This window comes from Rhinolophus ferrumequinum, chromosome X (assembly GCF_004115265.2).
Source record: "Rhinolophus ferrumequinum isolate MPI-CBG mRhiFer1 chromosome X, mRhiFer1_v1.p, whole genome shotgun sequence".
Classification (NCBI taxonomy): Eukaryota; Metazoa; Chordata; class Mammalia; order Chiroptera; family Rhinolophidae; genus Rhinolophus; species Rhinolophus ferrumequinum.
Window position 1 is genome coordinate 86,306,130 of NC_046284.1, and position 19,333 is coordinate 86,325,462.

The following is a 19,333-nucleotide window of genomic DNA, read 5'->3' on the forward strand; positions in this document are numbered from 1 at the left end:
ATAGGCCTTCACCCTGGTGTGTATTCTCCTGTGCTGAGTAACGTTAGCCTTCATGCTGAAAACTTCAAAAGAAATATTACATTCATTGGGTTTCTCTCCAGTATACAGCCTCCCCTGTTGATGAAGAGATGAGTGATGACTGGATAAATTCTTCTATTCACTACCTTCATAGGAATTCTCTCCTTATATATCTGATGAATATTATATTCTTTAATGATTTTTCTGGGCATGTCTATGGTTTGTGCCTTATGTTTTTGGGTTTTTTTTCAAGTTGAAAGGGTGACTCTTCTGCCATAGGGCTTTATCATGCTCATTATTTTCATGCAGAGATTTTCTGGTAATTTTTAATGCTGAATTGCTTTATAAACACTCAATATCTGATTCAAATTAATGGGAATATATTAATGGGAATATTTATATATAAATTCCCAATGGTTGGGGGACATGTTTTGAGCTATTTTAATATTCATAGTATCTTTTCTGAAACACTGTTTTCTCCTAAGTGAATTCCACTTACCTAAATGACTTTCCCAGTTCTTTTGGTTTTTTAATTTTTTATTGTGGAACAGTGTGTTTCTCCAGGGCCCATCAGCTCCAAGTCATTGTCCTTCAATCTAGTTGTGGAGGGTGCAGCTCACTGGCCCATGTGGGAATCGAACCAGCAACCCTGTTGTTCAGGGCTCGTGCTCTAACCAAGTGGGCCATCTGGCCACCCCTGACTTTCCCAGTTCTTAGATGGTGTATTAGTTTCCTGTTGCCTCTTTAACAAGTTGCCACAAACTTAGTGACTGAAAACAACACAATTTTTTTTTTAATCTTAAAGTTCTGGAGGTTGGAGTCTGAAATAAGTTTCACTAGGCTAAAGTCAAGGTGTTGGCAGGGCTGGTTCTTTCTGGAGGCTCTGAAGGGAGAATCTGTTTCCTTACCTTTTCAGCTTATAGTAGATGCCTTGTATTCGTTGGCTGTGTGTGGGGAGCAGGCTGTAAGCTGACAAGGGCCTTGCAGCCTGCAAGGTCATTCCCATGGGAAGCCTCGCCTCAGCATCTTCCCAGGAAGAACAAAATAACACTAATGCAGCCACAGACATACAAACTTGCCAATACACAAAACAGAATGTTCTACTGATACCTGCTTGTTCTGCTAACACTTGTTTGTATAGACAACTGTTCTAACACTGTATATAAACTGTGTGTGAAATAAAGACTGCACCACTGCTCCGCCATCCGTGGACGGTGGACCTCCCGATCCCAGCTTTTCTGTCTCTGTGTCTTTTTCTCGATCTCCTCGCCCTTCCCCCTCAGGCCGAGCCCTCCTGGCTGCGTGGGCAGCGGCAGCTGTGCGCCCTTCCTCCATCTTCAAAGGCTGCTTCTGCCATCACATCGCTTTCTCCCCTTCAGCAATCAAATCTCCTTCAGCTTTCCCGTTATAAGCATACTTGTAATTACATTTAGGGTCCACCTGGATAATCCAGCATATCTCCCCATCTCAAGATCCTTAACTTAATCACATCTTTGAAGGCCTTTTTTACCATATAAGTGCACCTTCACAGGCTCCAAAGATTAGGACCTGGATATCTTTGGAGGCCATTTTTAAGTCTACCACATGTGGCTTTTGTAATTCAGAGCCTTTCCAATATTCTCTTAATGTAAAGGACAAAGAATTATCCCTTGTGAATTTTACCAAACTCAGGTCATTGCACGGCTGTTCCCCAAATACGACCTGTTTAGAGGGTGACCGTGGGTGTTTAAGTAAACTCCTAATCTGGAGCAAACTCGACAAATATTAAAAATGTGGAGTAAGAAATGCCAGAATAAAGGTTTAAAAAGTCAACGTGGGTGTCAAAATGTACAAACTTCCACTTATAAAATAAATAAATCATGGGGATATAATGTACCAAAAGAAGTCAGTATGGCCAATATAGTTTTCTTCCAAATCAAAGTACAGACCCTAAATTGGGGGTAAAATGCAGTTAGGAGCAAAGACAGACTTTGAGAACCTTGGTTTTATGGGCACAGTGGCAACTACAGGGATAAAGTGTAGACATTTTAAAAAATTTACTAACAATAATTCTATGACAATTGAAACTGATGTTGACAAAAAGAAGTTATTATCAGAAATCCCCAGTGGGGAAAAATTGAGTCCATATGAAAATGTTACATTTACATGATAAATAGGTCCTCCTCTGAGATTACACTGGGTTTTCATGGTTCGTGTCCTGCTCCTGGAGAAGAGTATATGATGCGGGACGATTGTGCAGAGGATGATAAGACCTCCCATGAAACAGCTGCCAACATTTTCACCTTCAGCAGTTCTAAAGACAGACAAATATGACTGTAAGAGCATCAAAGGAGTTTACCAAAGTTCTCACCAATCCAATAAGTCTTTCAAAAGGGTCCCAAACTCAAATACCCATTCTGTACCCCCAATATACTGAGGATCTCAAATATCTGAAACTCATGCCCAAGCTTAGATACACATTTTTTTTTTTTATTAATGGGGAATATTGGAGAACAGTGTGTTTTTCCAGGATGTCAAGTCGTCGTTGTTTTTTGGGGTTTTTTTTTTTCAATCTAGTTGTGGAGGGCGCAGTTCACTGGACAATATGGGATGCAAATTGGCGACCTTGGTGTTATGAGCACCGCGCTCTAACCACTGAGCAACCGGCCACCCACTGGCGGCTCAGCTCCAAGCTCAAGACATTGCTTCTCACTGGACTATGTGGGAATCGAACAAGCGACTTTGGTGTTATGAGCACTGTGCTCCAACCACTGAGCAAACCGGCCACCCACCCGTGGCTCAGCTCCAAGCTCAAGCTGTTGTTTTCAATCTAGTTGTGGAGGGCACAGTTCACTGGCCGATGTGGGAATCGAACCGGCAACATTGTTGTTAAGAGCTCACGCTTTAACAACTGAGCCATCCGGCTGCCCCTAGATACACATTTAAGGAACCATAAGCCTTTCAACAATAGAGAAAAGAAAAAGCCAGTTAAACATACAGGTCTTCATTTTCATAGTAAAGTCGTTAGACAAGCCCCATGATGGTAAGGATCATTTCTGTCTCATTGTATAGAGCATATAAAATGTATTATATATGTTGGATTGAGGTTTGAAAAATAAGTTGTTTACTAGTAGGGACAGGAGTATGGCTGCACATGTGTGAGACTGATAAGAGTGAAGTAAAAAACATGTTTTTGTGTGAAACTGAGCATAACAAAATTGAGTGATAAACACAGTTACCAAACAACTTATGGTTATCATCTAAGAGGTAAAAAACTCCTGGCAAACAACTGGTTATCACCTAAGAAGTAAACAAGTCCAAGGAAAAGAGGATAAAAGCAGAACTCCAAAACAATGCTGTGAGAAGTCTGACTGGGCGATCTGACACAGCCCTCTCTACAAGGTGCAAGCCACCATACTCTGGGACTCTCCAAAGTTCTTCCTTGCAAGACCAGCTCGCCTCAGACCCGTCGTGGGCCCACTCGTTTTTCCCAGATTAGGAACCTTCTCCATCCCGATGGACTCTGGGACTTGGTTCGTTATTAAATTCTATTCTATCCTGTATAACCTTCTATGCCTCTGGAGGGACATTGGCTCCCAAATAAAGCTGTGTTGCTCACTGTATCTGAACCTGTGTGCCGGGACTTTGTTCCCCACTCACATCACGAATACCACGCAGGGACGTAGGGCCCTGCTGAGGGGTTAATGTCCCTTTGACTTTACTCGCAACACTCATATATTGGTGTTTTCCCAGTCCCCAGCCCACATTCCAGAACACAATAGATGCTTAAGAAATACTTGCCCCATAAATGACTACGTTAAGGAATGATGCTATTTGTGCATATGGTCACCAGATTGCTGTAGTTCTTCAGTGTCACATCTCTGCATGAGATCCTCTGAGAGATCCAACAGACCCCACTCCTTCCCAGGGGAAGTGTTAGCCATGTATCGTACTGGAAGGCTACTGATTCCAGTGAAATCACACTGATTCTGCCTCCATGAGGTACCATCTCCTCTACAGTTCATAGGAGGGTGAATGAGGTGATAGCCTTGTGGTGTGGAGACCTGATCTGATTCAGAGGACATTTAGATGGGTCTTCTACTCTAAGGCTCAGTGCCCACACTCATTCCCAAGGCAACTTACCATATCCAGTCTCAACTCTAATAGCACCTCTAACACATGCCTTAGCATATATTTCCAATACTAAACTCTGAGTTCTTCCAGACTTATTTCTCTTTTTCCAACATTGAGCACAATCCCCAAAACAATGCAGGCATGGGTGAAACACCGAATAACTGAAAAAATTATTTCCCCAGTGAGAATGGATTTTTTTGAAACAAAGACATTTTTATCTCCTTCTCTAGTGTCGACCACAGCACTAGAACGTGATGCCCAGAGGCCAGTCAGCCTGGGTAAGGGGTTGCCTGGGAGTATTTCTGTATAGCCCCTCCCTACCCACAAGCAGCCCAAAACATGACAAAACACGATCAGGAATCCAGGTAGTGACTGCTGCAGTCTGTTTTAGGAAACTCCTAACCAGGCAAAGGGAAAATGTATACCTTTTGGAGAAGTATCAAATTCCTACTCACCTGTGACAAATTTATCATCCACCCAGAAGCCATGATTTCCTCCCCTGTGTCTCTTTCAGAAGACAGGCAGGCTGAGACAGTGGAGCCAAGAGCATCCAGCCTTCCCACATTTCACAGACACCAGCCCGGATCCTGCCACATACACTAATTTTGAGCTTCTCCTCTCTCCCTACACATTCACACACTGCTGTCGTAAGAATTCAGGGTAGTCATGTATCACCCAGCATCAGAAAAAGAAGACTGGGCCTCGCTATCCATGAGGAAAAGAGGAATAGTTACAGCTTGAGATTATAGCCAGCCAGGTCAACCTTACTCCCCTTTGATCCAGTGAAATCTGGAGTCGTTTCATCACCAATCATCAACCAATAATAATGTGACCTAAATCATTAGCTAGCTAATGGCAGTGGACCAGGCTACACATGGGAAAGCCTTTTAAAATGGAAAGTGCTCTATTATATTCATATTAATTTTTAAGTGCCATTTGCTGGAGATTATCTGAGAACTTTACCTGCATTTGCCCATGTAACTCATAATAATTCTGCCAAGTATACATTATTCCTCCCACTTAATAGCTGAGGAAACTTAGGCACAGAGATGATTATTAACCTAAAATAGACATGGTTATTAACATGCCCAGTGGGAAAGTGGCTGAGTCAGGATTTGAATGCAGCTCTGTGTGTCTCCAAAGCCTAAACTCTCCTAACTACTACATTTCTATAGAAAGAAACTTAAAATTTTAGAATTATTGGGGATGACGTTTTCCTTAACATACCTAGGAGGTGGTCATACAATCTTGCTAATTCATGTGTGGTGTGTAGACCAGCAACATGACCTGGGAACGTGTTAGAAATGAGGACTCGAGCCCCAACCCAGACCTCCTGAATAAAAATGAGCATTATCCTAAACGAGATCTCCAGGTGTTTCGGGTGCATGGTTAAATTGGAGAAGCACTGGGCTTCTCCAATTTGGCTCACGGTGAACTCTGCGAGACACCGTGAAGTATTAAAGCAAACGACCGGTTCCAATCCATTCAGATATCCTGCAGCGCCTCCTGCTGGCATGACAACTGTGTTTCAGGCACCAATGCCTGTGTTCAGGCCCTTGCCTCTGGGTCATTCATTTAGTAAACCATTCAGCTATTTAATCAGAACTTGCTACATAAAGGCACTGAGGAATCATCAGTGAACAATCACAAACCATAGCACATATGGGGAACTTACATTCTACTGGTGGGAGGCAGAAATTAAACTAATAAATTATATATCATTTGGTGTTAAGTTCTGTTGAAAAAACGAAGCAGGCTGTACATATCCAAGAGTATTTGTATTGAGAGGCAGGACTGATTCTGAGCCAGGTAAGAGAAATAAATAATTACTTTCTGAGCAGAAAGATAAATAACCATTTAACTGAGCCCTATAAATTGAGACCTGGCTTGCTCTGCAGATGGAGAGGGCCAAAAACTACTTGAATCCAGAACTTCCTGGTTAGGTAAGTTGGAGTAAACCAACATCGGAAATCTCTCCTGATATTTTGCAAGATCATGACATTCTAGTTCTTTCTAATGTTTTGAGGTTATTATGCTAAGCAAAATAAGTCAGAGAGAAAAAGTCAAGAACTATATGATTTCACTCACATGTGGAATAGAAAACTGAAAGCAACAAATGAACAAGACAAATAAAAACTCATAAGACACAGACAACAGTTTAGTGGTTACCAGAGGGTAAGGGGGCGGGGAGTGGTAGAAGAGAGTAAAGAGGGTCAAATATATGGTGATAGTAGACCTGACTCTGGGTGGTGAGCACACAATGCCACATATAGATGGTGTAGTGTAGAAACGTACACTTGAAACCTATATAATTTTATCAACCAATGTCACCCTAATAAATTTAATTAAAAAGTAAAAGAAAAGAAAAAGTGAGGGGACTGTTATGACTTGAGACATAATAGCCAAATACAAGGTGTGAACCTGCTTCTATACCCCCATATTTTTCCCCCTGGATTATTTTGAAACAATTCCCAGGCATCCTATCATTTCCACTTAAATATATTTAATAATGTACTCCTCCAAATAAAAACACCTTTGAGGGGTTGGCTGGATGGCTCAGTTGGTTAGAGCACGAGCTCTCAACAACAAGGTTGCTGGTTCAATTCCCACATGGGATGGCTGAAAATGGCGACTGGACTTAGAGCTGAGCTGCACCCTCCACAACTAGATTGAAGGACAACGACTTGGAGCTGGTGGGCCTTGGAGACTACACACTATTCCCCAATTAAAAAAAAAATTAATGTGTATGCATTAAAAAAAAACCTTTGAAAATAATTACTATAACATCATTACCACACCTAAAAATGTTACAGTTCCAGATTATCTACAAGTATCCAGTGTTCAAATTTCCCCAGTTGTCTCATACACTTTTTCCTGAATTGTTTGCTTCAGGAAGCACATAAGGCTCATACATTAAAATTGGTTGATATAGTTCTTAAATTTCTTAATCTATATGCTTCCCATCCACCTCTTTTATCCCTCCTTGCATGTATTTGTTGGTGAAAAGAGATAGCCTTGAAGAAGTTGCAAATTAATGTATTTGGAATGAATTTCTAAATGCACCCCATGGTGTTATTTTAGATGTTCCTCTGTTCACTATATTTCTGATAAATTGGTGGTTAGATCTATTAATAAGATTCCAACCCAATGTTTTGTCAAAAATACTTCATAGGCAGTGTGACTAATGTGCTTCCATTAGGTTGGGATGTCAAATTGTCTTTTTTTGTGTAATTTTAACAATAATTGGTGGTTATTGCCTACTTTCACTCAAAATGGTTTGCAAAAAAAATGATATTCTAATTCTATCATGCCCTCTTCTTCATTTATTAGAAGATCATTTCTATAAAGAAAAACTTTCATCAACAATTTGGTTATCCTGAGTCAAAGGTAATATAAAGCAGGCAGAAAAAAAATGTTTGATTCTTTCCCTTTATTTAAGCAGATTTCAAATTAACAAAGTGGTTTACTAGCACCTCCAAATGTGACCTATGAATTGTTTTTGTATCACTGTGAACTTCTAAATTTAAACATATTTCATGCACTTCAATCCATTGCCGTTATCCCTGCTGATGCTCAAATTGTCCCATCTTTCACCAGTGGAAACTTCTTCAATTGGTTTCTGAGTTATTTTAACATGGATATAGCAGTCTTTGAAAGCTTCCTTGCTAGCTGGAATGACAAGATGTGCCAATATCATTTTATACACTTCCTTCTACAGTCCTAAAATCAGTCATTTTGCAAAGGAGGCCTAATTGCTTTTAGTGGGTAATGGTATGTATAGACTCCCACCCAATAGGAATGCTCATTGCCACTGCACTGTGTCTAAGTCTTTTTAGTGGACAGAGCTAGGAAAATAAGTATTTTTTAACCATAAAAGACATCATGGGTCATGTTGATACTTCTAATTCAAAGTTAGGTCAATATTTTTACACATTCTTATCAATCTTATATCTGTGTAGTAGATTGAATAGTGTATGCCAAAATACACGGAGCAGTCTCAAAATAACAATACCAATACTACTACCACAAATACAGTTACTAGAAAGAGTTTAAATTTTTGCAGGGTTTTTGTTTGTTTGTTTGTTTGTTTGTGTAGAATATACTCTAACTAGGATGTACAGTAAAGTTTTACGCACTTAAAATAATTCTTTTCTCTGTAGTTATGCTCCCAAATTGATAAACAGTAGATCCCTATGATGTCTAGTTTCTTTATGTAAATGTGATTATATTTTAAACATCATCTGATTGAGTATGTCAATGTATTAACTACAGCTGTCCATGGCAAGGAGGCAATGTTTCATCTGCTATGAGGGGTATTAAAGGAGAAACACATTTTTTTTCTAGAAGCGAGGAAAGGATGTCAAACAAAAGTAACATGTGAAAAAAAAAAGACAAAGAAACTTGTCCTTGAAGTAAAGGCACCATTAATAAGGGCGAGTAGTAATATACTCATTTATTGAAGCTTCAAACTATTATCTTCCACAGTTGGGAATAGTGCAATATCATTTCACTCTTTCTTTTTTTTTTTTTGCCACCCCCCTCATTTCACTCTTATGCATTACAATTATCACATATATATGAATGCACATATAAAAAACAGACACTGCATGGTGACTAAGTATTTTTGGAACAAATCAAGAGTCTAAGTCACAAAACACATAAGTCATTTGTATCTAAACTGTTAATTTATACTGGCATCAATTTTCACTAAGCATACTAACATTTTTAAATGATGCAATCAAAAATCTAGTTTCAGGAAGGAAGAGACTTCTGGAATGGCTAAGTGAGGAGCTTGGCAAATCCCGTCCCCAAAAAGCAATTACAAAAGTGGAAAACTTGTCAAAACAACCAGTTAAAGACTGGAAATTGACCAAAGTCATACAACAAATTGAGAGGTGCTTATTCGAGAAAATCTACTGAATCTCTGTAAGAACCACGGGAGTCTGTTTTGTTCTAACCTGGAGCTTTTCCTATCCCCTCCAGCTCTGAGAAACAGAAGTTTCACCAGGAATGAGCAGACCCAAAGTAGCTCTACTGCAGGAGGAGGCTGACTTTATTTAGAGGAAAGTGAGGGAGGGAAATTCCATGGCCAACGGCATTATCAAAAACAATAGTGATTTCAGTGGGTAACAATCAGGAAATGCCAACATCACTAGCATCTCAATATTGATTGGGGCAAGCAATAAATCAACAGGTCAGTCTTAAATTTAACAGGAAGATCCAGGGAATGAAAGAGACGAGAAAGATCTTGATGAGATCTTATGTATCCCCAGTGGTCTGGAAGACTGTGCACAAAAGGAAGACAGAGCACCTGAAGGAGTAAAAATAAGGGTAAATAAAATAGATTTGACATCTCCTCTTAAGTTTTCTAAATTGTGTTTCACAGTTGAAGTAAAAATTATAACATTGTTTGATGTGGTTTTCAATGTCTGTAGAAGAAATAGTTAATATTTAATTTTATAAAAGGAAGAGGATAAAAAGACTTAAAGGACGGTAAGGACTTTGCATTTTATTCTACTGGCAAAATGGAAAAATAAAATGTGTTATATACACACAATGGAATATTATTCAGCCATAAAAAGGAATAAAATACTGATAAATGTTACAACGTGGATGGATGAACGTTAAAAATATTATGCTGGGGTGGCTGGTTAGCTCAGTTGGTTAGAGCGTGGTGCTCATAACACCAAGGTTGCCGGTTCAATCCCCACATAGGCCACTGTGAGCTGTGTCTTCCTTTAAAAAAAATACATATATATACATATATACGTATACATACGTATATATGTATATATATGTATTATACTAAGTGAAAGAAGCCAGACACAAAAGGTCACATATTGTATAGTTCCATTTATATGAAATGTCCAGAATATACATATCTATAAAGACAGAAAATAAGTCTGTGGTTGCTTCGGGCTGGAGTGGACTAAGGAGTGGGCACATGTGTTTGATTTGGGGTGATGAAAATATTCTAAAATTAGATTGTGGTGATGTTTGCACAATGCTATGAGTATACTAAAAAACCATTAAGTTGTACACTTCAAATGTGTGCGTTTTATGGCATGTGAATTATATCTCAATAAAGCTGTTTTTGAAAACATCGTAAATTTAAATTTAAAACATAAAACTACAAAACTTTTAGAATAAAAAATAGGAGAAAATCTTTGGGAGCTAGGGCTTGTGAAGATATGAGATCAAAAGCATGATCCAAAAGAGAAAAATAACAAAGTGGACTTCAAAATTAAAACCTTTTGCTCTGCAAAAGACCCCGTTAAGAGGACAAAAAGACAGACTGGGAGAAAATATTTACAAAACACATATATGACAAAGGACTTGTATCTAGAGTATATAAAGCACTCTCAAAACGCAACAGTTTTTTAAAAAACAATCCAATTAGAAAATGAGCAAAGGGTGTGAAAAGACAATTCACCAAAGACGATATATGGATGACATACGAGCACATGACAAGACGTTCCACATCATCAGCTATCAGGGAATGCAAAGTAAGGCCAGGATGTGATATCACTACACACCTATCAGAATGGCTAAAACTTCCTAAACAGTGAAAACACCAAATGTTAATGATGCAGAGAAACGGTCACTCATACATTGCTGGTGGGCGTGTAAAATAATAGAGCCACTCTGGAAAACAGTTTGGCAGTTTCTTGTAAAATTGAACATGGATACAGCAATTGCACTCTTGGGAGTTTATCCCAGAGACATGAAAATTTATGTCCACACAAAAACCTGTCCACTGATGTTCATAGTAACTTTGTCATAACCCAAAACCGGAATCAGCACAGATGTCCTTCAACAGGTGAATAGTTAAACTGTGGTCATCCATACCATGGAATACCACTCAGCAATAAAGAGGACTGAACTAGCGATATACACAACAACTTGGATGAACCTCCAGGGGCTTATGCTGATTGAAATAGTTAATTCCAAAAGGTTACATGTTGTATGATTACATTTATATAACATATTAACGAGCAAAGGACATGAAGAGACATTTCACCAAAGAGAATGTAAATAAGGGCAAATAAGCACATACAGCAAATAAGCACATAAAAATTTGTTTGACATCACCAGCCATTAGGGAAATGCAAAGTAAGACCACAATGAGATACCACTACACATCTATTAGAAGAGCTGAAATAAAAGAGTGACAATACCAAACGCTAGTGAGCATGAGGAGATATTGGATCTCTCCTATAGTGCTGATGGAAATGTAAAATGGTCCAGCCACTTTAGAAAATAGTTTGACAGTTTCTTAAAGAAATTAAACATATTCTTACCATGCAACCCAACCACTGCACTCCTAGACATTTACCCTAGAGACATGAAAACTTAAATCCACACAAAAACCTGTACACTATTGTTCATAGCAGCCTTGTTTGTAATAGCCAAAAGTTGGAAACAACCTAAATGTCCCTCAATAGGTGAATGACTAAATAAATGCACTGTGATACATCCAGACCATAGAATACTACTCATCTATGAAATCCATAAACATAAGTCTACAGGAGCTGAGCAAGGCTTTTGAGGACAGGACATTGTGGACATCACTCATTCATAGGGTTGCCACGAGTTGGAGCTGACTCAATGGCATGGACCAACAACAATAAAAGGAATGAAGTATGGATACCTACAACAACTTGGATGGATCACCAGGGTGTTGTGCTGTGTGGAAATAAAAGTGAGTCTCAAAAGGACACCTACTGCACAATTCCAGTTATGAAACATTCACCAAATGACAAAATTATAGAAATGGAAAACAGATTAGTGGTTGCCAGGAGTTAAGGATAGTGGGAAGTGGGTGGTGCGACTATAAAAGGGTAGCATGAGGCAGATCATTACAGTGAGAGAATATTTCTGTATTGTGGTAGAGGTTACTTGAATCTGCACATGTGATAAAATAGCATAGAACTATATATACACACTGCTCTGATTATCAGTCCCCTTTGTTTGATATTGTACTATAGTAACATAAGATTTAACCATTGCAGGAAACTGGGTGAAGAGTATACAGCACCCCTCTGTGCTATTTTTGCAAATTCTAGTGAATTTGTAATTTTTTTTGAATTTAAAAAAAAAAATTGGCTCAGGTGGTTGGAGCGCAGTGCTCCTAACGCCAAGGTCACCAGTTGGATTCCCACACGGGCCAGTGAGCTGCGCCCTCTACAGCTAAGATTATGAACAACAGCTCTCCCTGGAGCTGGGCTGCTGGGAGCAGCAAGAGGTTGGCATGAGCTGCCATGAGCTGCTGTGAGCCGCTGTGAGTGGCTGACCAACGACTGGCGACCGACTGCCTCAGCCGGCGGGGAGCGCAAGGCTCATAATACCAGCATGGGCCAGGGAGCTGTGTCCTACACAACTAGACTAAGAAACAACAGCTTGAACCAGAGTGGGGGGTGGGGAGACGAAAGAAAGGTGGGAAAAATAAGGACAGCAAAATACATTCCTAGAAAAACAAAGAGTTTTTTTGCTGGGTGACCTGAATTACAAGAAACAGTAAAAGAAATTTTAGAATTTTATTTTTAAAACATTATTTTTTCGAGGCCATGTTGTTAGGTACATACAGGTTCTGGATTATAACTTTCCGGTGAGTTGTTCATGTTCTGTTGCAAAATGTACTTTAATTAATTAGAGCCATCCATAATTGACAGACATTTAGATTATTTCTAATATTTTGCTGTTACACACAATGCTGCCATGCATATTCTGGTAGTACTCTGATACATAATTGTGCTAATATATCTGTAGGATAAATTCCTAGAAGTGGAATTCCTGGTTTAAAGAGTAAGTGTACTTTAAACTTGTAAAAGATATTCCGGATAAAGAACGTTCTGGAGACGATGGTGTTGATGGTTGCACAACAATGTAAATGTACTTAAAGCCACTGAAGTACAGTTAAAAATGGTTAAAATGGTAATTCTATTCTTATAAAACTGAAGGCAACAAAGGAACAAGACAAGCAAATAAAGAAACAAAAACACATAGACACAGACAACAATTTAGTGGTTACCAGAGGATAAGAGGGTAGGGGGGTGGTAGAAGAGGGTAAGGGGGATCAAATATATCGTGATGGAAGGAGAACTGATTCTGGGTGGTGAACACACAATGTGATATATAGATGATGTGTTACAGAACTGTACACATGCAACCTATGTAGTTTTGTTAACCATTGCCACCCCAATAAATTTTAATTAAAAATAATAACAATGAGGATAAGGGGGATCAAATATATGGTGATGGAAGGAGAACTGACTCTGGGTGGTGAACATACAGTGGGATTTATAGATGATGTGATACAGAATTGTACACCTGAAATCTATGTAATTTTACTAACAATTGTCACCCCAATAAATTAAAAAAAAAAGATGCGATTGGGAGGGAAAAAAATAATAATAATAACAAAAAATAAAAAATGGTTAGAATGGTAATTTTTAGATTATGTATATTTTACCACAGTAAACAAAATAACACTTTTTTTAAAAAAGATCTACCTATGTTTACTCCCCAAACAACGTGTTAACAGTATTGGCTTCCCCACATATCTGTCAGTTGTGGCCAAGGTGGAGATGAGCCTCTCAGACTCCTTCTCAAGAAAGGACTCATTGCCCAACTGTGAGAAGTGTGATTGCTTGAGAGTCTCCAAGTTGTTAGCTCTGACGGGGTTCACCTCAGCTTTAGCGCCAAGGTGCCACTCATCTCAGGATTGTCCCCAGCCAATGACTGAGCAATGGGGTGGTTCAAAGGACTAGCCGGGACTCCTCTAACAAACAATTTTTGCTCTGTAGCTCCCCATTGGGTTAGCTTCAAGTTTGTTAGGCTGGCATCATGTTCTGACAGCTCCCTCTGCCCAAACCTGCTTCCCGCCTTTCACAGGTGTTACTGCCCAATAAACCTGTACTTCTGACTCCACTTCAGTATCTGCTTCCTGAAGAACTTAAGCTGCAACACCAACAGTATATTACAAATCTTTCTGGTCTTTTCAAACCTGATAAGTGAAAAACAGCATTTCATATCTTTATTTTGCATTTCTCAATTATGATTGAGAAGGCACACATTTTCATGTATTTAAACATGATTTGTATATCTATGAATTGTCTCTGTCTAGTTTCTTTTATTTGTTTATTTTTCAATTACAGTTGACATTCAATATTATTTTATATTACTTTCAGGTGTACAGCACAGTGGTTAGACATTTATGTAATTTATGAAGTGATCCCCCCAATTAGTCTAGTACCCACCTGGCAGTATGCAAAGATGCTAAAATATTATGACTATATTCTCTATGCTGTACTTTACATCCTGGTGACTATTTTGTAATGACCAATTTGCACTTCTTAATCCCTTCATCTTTTTCACCCACCACCTCCCCAACCCCCCTCCCATCAGGCAACCATCAGTTTGTTCTCTGTATCTATGAGTCTGTTTCTCTTTTGTTTGTTTATTTATTTTGCTTTTTAGATTCCACATATAAGTGAGATCATATGGTATTTGTCTTTGTCTGACTTATTTCACTTAGCATAATACCGTCTAGGTCCATCTATGTTGTCACAAATGGTAAGGTTTCCTTTTATTATGGCCAAGTAATATTCCATTGTATACATGTACCACACCTTCTTTATCTAATCATCAATTGATGGGTACTTAGGTTGTTTCCATATCTTGGCTACTGTAAATAGCTCTGCAGTGAACACAGGAGTTCATATGTCTTTTTGAATTAGTGTTTTTGATTTCTTTGGATAAATACCCAGAAGTGGAATTGCTGGGTCATAAGGCAGTTCTATTTTTAATTTTTTGAGGAACCTCCATAGTGTTTTCCATAATGGCTGCACCAATTTGAAATCCCACCAACAGTGCATGGGGGTTCCCTTTACTCCACATCCTCACCAACACTTGTTGCTTGTTGATTTATTGATGACAGCCATTCTGACATGTGTGAGGTGATATCTCATTGGGGTTTTAATTTGCATTTCTCTGATGATTAGTGACACCGAGCATCTTTTCATATGTCTAATGGCCATCTGTATGTCCTCTCTGGAGAAATGTTTATTCAGGTCCTCTGCCCATTTATTAATTGGATCATTTGGGGGGATTTTTGGTGTTCAGTTGTATGAATTCTTTATAAATTTTGGATAGTAACCCCTTATCAGATTTATCATTGGCAAATATCTTCTCCCATTCAGTAGGTATTCTTTTCGTTTTATTGATGGTTTCCTTTGCTGTGCAAAAACTTTTTAGTTTGATATAATCCCATTTGTTTATTTTTTTCTTTTGTTTCCCTTGCCCAAGGAGATATATCCAAAAATAATATTACTAAGAGCAATGTCAGAGAGTTTATTGCCTATGTTTTCTCATAGGAGTTTTATGGTTTTGGGTCTTACATTTAAGTCTTTAATCCATTGTGAGTTTATTCTTCTACATAGTGTAAGAAGGTGGTCCAGTTTCATTTCTTTTGCATGTATCTGTCCAGTTTTCCCAACACCATTTATTGAATAGACTGTCTTTACCCCATTGTATATTCTTGACTCTTGTCATAGGTTAAATGACCATATAGGCATGGGTTTATTTCTGGGCTCTCTATTCTGTTCCATTGATCTATGTGTGCCCTCCTATTGTAGTTGAGCCTTGGTTGCTGTTTGCACATCAATGGTAGGGATTGACCCTCTGGCTGATTGGTTGTGAGGACTGGTCGTGACTACAGTGGAAGAGCTGTTGTGCATGGGCTGACCCTATGGAGCAGGATTCACTTTGGCAGGGCTCTGGTGCCTGTCTAGTCTGCCTTTTGGGTGTGCCTTTTTGTGGAAGTGTTTGGGTGATATTCTGTTATGGTATGAAGCCCGCCACTAGGTATGTTGGTTCTGGGGCCTTTTGGGAGGGGCTCCCGTGCAGGCTAAGGTCTGCTGCTGCCTGTGACCTGCCCGGGGCTACCTGGTAGGAGATACAAAGCAATGTGTGGTTTGCTGCTGCCTGTGCTGGACCTGGAGGCAAGTTGGAGAGGCCATGCTGTGAACTGAGGCCAGCTGCCACCAGTACTAGGCCTGGGGCAGCTCAGCAAAAGGCCCAGGGTACCCCAAGGCCTGCTGCCACCTGCCAGCTGCCCATAAGGCTCACCCACTTAAAGATTCTCAGGTGGTATGCAATTTGGGTGAGGCAGGGCCTGAGGGAGTCATTAGGTTGGTGCAAGTGGTGTTCACCAGGTTAATACAGATTCAGGTTTGGTGCCAGTTCTGAGCTTGGGCTACTCAGCAAAAGGCTCAGAGCACACCAATGTCAACTGCCACTCACCTGAGGCCCATGGACCCCCAAAAGCTGTCCAAGAAAGACTGCAGTGCAGATTGGGTTTCACTGCTGGCCACCAAATGTGCCTCTGGTGGCACGGTAGATGAGGCTGACTACTTATGACTGAAAGAGCCTCCTTCAGTACACAGGGCAGGGCTGGCTGCTCCTGGCTGAAAGTACCTCCAGTGGTGCACGAGTTGGGTGAGACAGGGTCCCGGGCAGTCACCAGGATGGAGTGAGCAGAGCTCACCAGGCCAATGCAGATTGAGATTTGGTCATGTAGGAGGTGGGCTCAACACAGGAAAGATGGCACCTGCTCACAGGCTGTATGGGAGGAGGGCTCTACACAGTGACAATGGTGACTGTCCCTCCAGTCCTCGCCCTGAAACCACACAACACAGCCTCTCTCTGTATGTTTCTGGCACCTCCAGTGTTGCTGTCCCTCTGCTGGAGGCTAGGGCAAGTGGCTGTGAGTGAGTCTGTGTGTGGGCCCTTTAAGATGACACCTGGGATTCCAGCCACCTTCTGTCTCACCTGGTCAGATTTCCCTGTTGATTTTCACAGCCAGATATTGTGGGGGCTCCTCATCCCAGCACCAATGCTCCAGGCTGGGAGCCTGCTGTGGGGCTGGGGCTCCTCACTTCACAGGGGGGACCTCCACAGCCAAGAGATCCCTCCCAATTCTCAACCACCACACGTGAATGTGGGGCCAGCCCATTAGGTGTCTCCACTCTTTCTACCAGTCTTGACGTGGTTTCTTCTTTATATTCTTAGTTCAGCTAGTCTTCAGATGGTTCTCCAGGTTGATTGTTCTATAATTTAGTTGTAATTTTAATGAGGTCATGGGAGGAGACAAGCATAGCATTTACCTACTCTGCCATCTTGCCCCAGGCTCCTGTTTAGTTTCTTCTAAATTGTTGGTCTATTATATTTATTTGTAGGAGCTTTTTATATATGAAGTAAACCAGCCATTGATTGTATCTGTTGCAAAAATTTCAATTTGTCACTTGGCTTTAAGGTTTTTAAAGATAATCATGTATGCATAAATTTTATGTATACAAATACCTACACAGTCTCTCATGACTTCAGAATTTTATGTCATTAGAAAGGACTTCACTCTAAGAGAATCATTAAAGAATTCTCTTTTTTTTTCTTCTAGTACACTGATGGTCCCATTTTTACATGTAAATCTTTAATTCACCTGGGATTAACTCTAATGTAGAAAGTACAGGAGAGGGGGGTGGCCAGTTAGCTCAGTTGATTAGAGCGCAGTGCTCTTAACAACAAGGTTGCTGGTCCAATCCCCACATGGGCCACTGTGAGCTGTGCCCTTCACAATTAGATTGAACAACTACTTGACTTGGAGCTGATGGTCCGGAAAAACACACTTAAAATAAATAAATGTTAAAAAAAAAGAAGAAAGTAAAGGAGAGTTCTAATTTGTTTTTTGGTGAGTGCCATGAAATATTTCCTTCTGCTAATGAACTGGTACGCTTTTTCCTCATAGACAATACAGTCACATAAGTGAGCCAATTTTCCTTTTTGCTATGGCTATAGGAAGATCGGAGACAAATTGACAGCTAAGTGCAGAGTGAATTTCATACCTACATTCCAATTTTCCCTCATGTTAATTTTCTACTTGCCTTATATTTTCTGTTATCCTACCTTTATTTTTCAATTTTATGAGATGTATTCTTATCAGGTTTCAAATATCCAGTGGAAAATAAAGTAGATGTTGAATGAACAAATAAGCTATAACTAACTCATCTGGGCCTCAGTCATTTCTTGCTCTTCTTGGGTAAAGGCAAGACAGATCTCTAGGGCAGAGCTGGGGGAGGCCTGAAGATTGAAGGTTAGATGGGGTCATGGGGAGAGAAAATACACACGAGAGACATAATCTGCTTCATATCTCTCAGAAGCACCAGCCTAAAATTGCCCACCCATTAGCCAGGTCAGAGGTCGCCAAGGAGGCCCACATACCTATGTATGATTGTGTAGAGCTGTCATGATTGGGGTTGACAAACTTTTTTTGTAAAGGGCCAGTTAGTAAATACTTTATGGTTTTCAGGCCATATGGTCTCTTCAGCAAATACTCAACTCTGCCCTTGTAGCATGAAAATAGCTACAGATAATAAGTAAACAAATGAATGTGGCCATGTTCCAATAAACTTTATTGTTGGACACTGAAATTTGAATTTCATCAAATTTTCACATAAAATACTCTTTTTGCTTTTTTCAAGCATTTAAAAAATGTAAATAGTATTCTGAGCTTGCAGGCTGTAGAAAAACATCACGGGGTAAAAAAAAGAAAAACATCAAGGGTCAGCAAATCAGGGGACATAGTTTGCTGACCCCAATGAAGAGCCTGGATGAGGAAGTTTGTTATTGGAAGTATGTGTACAATTATCACTTGATACTTGATTTATAATGCAGTGACCTCCCTTAGATCCATAAATTATACTTCTAGAAATTTATCACAAGGAAATAATCATAGTTGCACACTAAAATTTGAAAGTAAAGACTGTTATTCCATCTTGGATTATAACAATGAAAAAATTGGACACACATAAACATCCAATAATAGAAAAGTAGCTCAACAACCTAAGTCCATCCAAAAGATGGAATGCTATGCAGCCATGTCAGCGATTATCATGTGGTCTGGAAAGAGAAAGCAAATGTGGTCAAATATTAACAATTTGTGAGTCTAAGCCAAGGTTGTGTGGGTGTACATTGCCAACTTTTCTATAGGTTTGAAATATAAAAACGAAGTTGGAAACATGGTTTTAAGAAGTAAAAAGTGTTTTTGTGAAATGTAAGTTAATAGACATAGACAGACCCATCTCCAGCTCAAAAGAACTCTGTGTTCTCCCTGTTAAATAAAGATAATAAGTGTAACACCCTTTTC

The 19,333-nt window shown here is 39.6% G+C and overlaps 1 protein-coding gene and 1 non-coding gene across 2 annotated transcripts in view; both read left to right on the top strand.

Moving 5' to 3' along the window:
• UXT (ubiquitously expressed prefoldin like chaperone) overlaps positions 1-19,333 on the top strand; it is an 89,140-nt gene that overhangs the window by 57,862 nt on the left and 11,945 nt on the right. The gene's annotated exons all lie outside the window — the stretch shown is intronic.
• On the top strand, positions 9,777-9,850 carry TRNAM-CAU (transfer RNA methionine (anticodon CAU)). The gene has a single exon. It is a non-coding gene; the product is annotated as a tRNA-Met (tRNA).